This window comes from Hylobates moloch, unplaced genomic scaffold, assembly GCF_009828535.3.
Source record: "Hylobates moloch isolate HMO894 unplaced genomic scaffold, HMol_V3 SCAFFOLD_10, whole genome shotgun sequence".
Taxonomy (NCBI): domain Eukaryota; kingdom Metazoa; phylum Chordata; class Mammalia; order Primates; family Hylobatidae; genus Hylobates; species Hylobates moloch.
The window spans coordinates 45,271,632-45,275,192 of NW_026652285.1; the positions used below are offsets into that span (position 1 = coordinate 45,271,632).

Here is a 3,561-nt window from a genome sequence, read left to right on the forward strand (position 1 = left end):
ACAATAATTGAACACAACTATTTTGCTTCCCTAAAATTATTATATCTTTAAGTCAATAAAAATATTTTCACATTTTAAATTCATGGGGACTTTTTTCTGCCCATAAAGAGAAGAGATTAATAAACATATTGATAATCCTTGGAAGGAATTTGTCTTTAAAGGGAAAAAAGGTATCTGATTTGCCTCTATTTTATTTGAAGACAGAGCTGAGTTTGCCTGAAGGAATATAGAAATTTACAGCTTCTGGATCAAAGAGAGGTCATGATGTAATCAGGACTCCTTGATGCAAGTAACAGCAACTGACTGGGGCTATCTAAAATCAGCTCTCCACTTCCAGAGGACATGCCAGTACTGAATGCCTCTTCTATCACTGGGTACCATAACCATGTGGTACACGGTGAAAGATACTAACTGCTCTTCAACTCTGGTCCCTGGGCATTGGATTAACCAGCTTGGGTCATGTGCCCCCACCTCCATGATGGGCGTGAAGGAGGAAGACTTCATCCTGATATTCCTTGGTAAGAGTTGAGGTACCACATCCCACTGACACCACACAAGGTGGAGGATTCCTGCAAATTAAAAAAGGGGGGTTGGATGTGGGGACAGCCTGAATTAAAATAAAAGCTGTTTACAATATTCCTCTCTACAGTGCTGGTGGTTTTGACTTAAGGGCTCTGCTCTGACCTACATCTCCCAGAACAACATTTTTGTTCTTCACATAAACTGTCCTGCCCCAGTGTTTCTTCCTGCCCAGGCCTGTCCCATTATATTACCTAAGTATTCATGATTCATCACTAACTCTTCCTCTCCCCCCCCCCCCCCCCCCCACCACCACTACTATCTCCTTCCACTTCCAGTTGGATTTTTCTCCCTAAGTCGTGGGAAATTCATCACTGGTGTATGAAGAAGGAAGCAGAAGAATGGAAAGGAGTGAGGCAGGGGCTATCTGCAGAGGAGAATTCTTGTTCTCACTGGCAAGGCTGAAGCAGGAGTGATATGTGTTCTAATGCCCATGATAGGAAATCTGAGTGCAGGTCACTGCAGCTCTCAGCTCCTGCAGTGCAGCCACTGCCTGCCCCATGAGCTTCCCAGACCGTGTCCAACCTCGAGCGCACCTTAATTGCCATGAAGCCACACGGTGTGCAGTGGGGCCTTCTGGGCAATGTCATGAAGCACTTTGAGCTGAAGGGATTCCACCTTTGGGCCTCTGAGGAACACCTGAAGCAGCGCTACCCTGAACTGAAAGACTGTCCATTCCTCCCTGGGCTGGTGAAGTACATGAACTCATGGCCATGGAGGAGGGACTGAGTGTAGTGGAGACAGGCCGAGTGATGCTTGGGGAGACCAATCCAACGGATTCTAAGCCAGGCACCACTGGTGGTGACTTCTGCATTCAGGTTGGCAGGGACATCATTCATGGCAGTGACTCAGTAAAAAGTGCTGAAAGATAAATCAGCCTATGGTTTATAGCTCCATGTCCCCAAATACCCTCAGCCCTGGGAAACCAAGACAGTTGATGGCACTAAATATTTCCAAGGTCAGAGTCTGTGGGTGGGAAAAACTTAACCTGAAGAGCTGGTTGATTACAAGTGTTGTGCTTATGACTGGGCCTATGAACAAGAGGTGGACACAGCAGCAGTCTCCATCAGCACCACTTGGAGTGTCCCTGGACACGGCTCTTCATTCCATTGACTTGGAAGCAACAGGATTGATCATTCTTTTCTGAAGGATATTTACCAATAAAGCCTTTGGAAACTGGAAACAAACAAACAAAAAGGAATCTGAATGCATATGTGATGTAAATGGGTCAAAGATGGGCCCTGTTTCTTGGTCCTCATGTGTTCACTTCTTCGCAGCAGGCTAGAACCATGAACTCAAAGCCCGCCAGCACCAATTAAAATTTTTACACATATTACTTTAAATATAGCCCCAATAAGCCTATTTTTAGACAATTAGAGCCTGACTTCTTTGAACACCCCACAAAACTGCACCCAACACCTGCTAGCCATATATAAGATACATCCTGTAGCTACTAAAAACCCCAACAGACCTGCTGCTCTTCAGAACTCTCTGACCCAGAGACTCCCCACCTTGCTGCTGAATGACATTGCCTAGACCCGTGTACCCCCTCTCCCATTTTCCTCTCCACTCAGAGCTCCCTTGCCCTCTTCCTTCCGGGTGGTGGCCCCATGCCCACAGCTCTCTCTAGACCAGCTCTTGGTAGGAGGAATTTCCTTTCTTTCTTATGCAACTCTGTCAGAGCACTATTGAATAAGCTTGTTGTGCAATATTGCCATCTCATCTTTTCCTTAATCAGTCCTGAAATTTACAAACTTACCAGAGTACCTGTTTTATCTTAACCATGATCCAGGACTAAATTTCAATTATATCAAGGATTAATTAGGCTTCTGTGAACTAATCTGGAAACATAACCATCAGATATATGTCGTGTCTTCAACTATCTTGGTTTCCCAGGACTGAGAGTATGTGGGGATATGGAAATTTTAGTACTAAAACTGGGAAGGGGCGCAGGCAAATCACAATGAATTGATCACCCTAGGAATAACTGTTTCTAATAGCTGCACCCCCAGTGACTGATTTCAAGTCAACTTAGAACCTTTGGAAACAGACTGTTGGAAAGTATTTGCGCTCACTTTACTCAATGCAATCCAGCTTTTAAGTATGGCAGATATGTATATCTTAATATTATTTTCTGAGAGCTTCTCCTGGAAATCTTTATGTTCAGTAATATTTTACACAGACCAAAGCTGGGATACCAAGGACATCAAGAGAATATTCATGACTTGGCTAAGAGTCAAAGAAAGATTTTATAGTGACCCAAGAAAAGAGCCGATAAATAGCCAGAGTCTTTCTTTAGAAATTCTTCTTTAAAAGCTTGATTATTTCTGGTTTCTGGTCAAAATTTACTCCAGGAAGACTAGACAGGCCACGCTGGCCAAAAGCCCAGTTGTCAGGGCAGCTGCCCTTGAAGTTGGGAGAAATTTTACTAACAATAAAGTTCCAAGGTCAGAATCTGCAGGTGGGAAAAACTCATGGTTGAAAATTGCCAATAAAAGACAAGTTCAGTGGTCTGTGCCTGAAATCCCAGTGACTCAGGAGGTCGAGGTTGGAGGATCGCTTGAGTTTAGGAGTTCATGACCAACCTGGGCAACATAGTGAGACCCTGTCTCTAAAAAACAAAAAGAAAAAGAAAAAAGAAAATTGTAACAAACACCAATGAAATCAAACTGAGTCATGCATATCAATTTGGGTGAAGCTTTCAGGAATCTCTAAATCTATTTTCTTGGTAGCCAGGAAAAACAGCAACAACAACAAAACCTTATAGGGATGGACTTGTTCTCTAAATTTAAACTCCTTGGTTAATATGCTTTTAGCAGGAGATCATCTGAATCTGTTAAAAAGGCACACTTCTCATGATGTTTGTGTTAGTTTGGGTTCTCCCCAAAAACAGAGCCTGAGAAAAGAACTCAGGTGTAGAACATGGGAGGCCATCCCAGGAAACAGGAGAAAGGGAACTGGAAGAACGAGCAGGGAAGGAGA

The 3,561-nt window shown here is 43.6% G+C and overlaps 1 pseudogene; it reads left to right on the forward strand.

The window, feature by feature from the left end:
- The first annotated feature begins 385 nt into the window (after positions 1-385).
- On the forward strand, positions 386-1,692 carry LOC116475407 (nucleoside diphosphate kinase B-like; annotated as a pseudogene).
- The last annotated feature ends 1,869 nt before the right edge of the window (positions 1,693-3,561 follow it).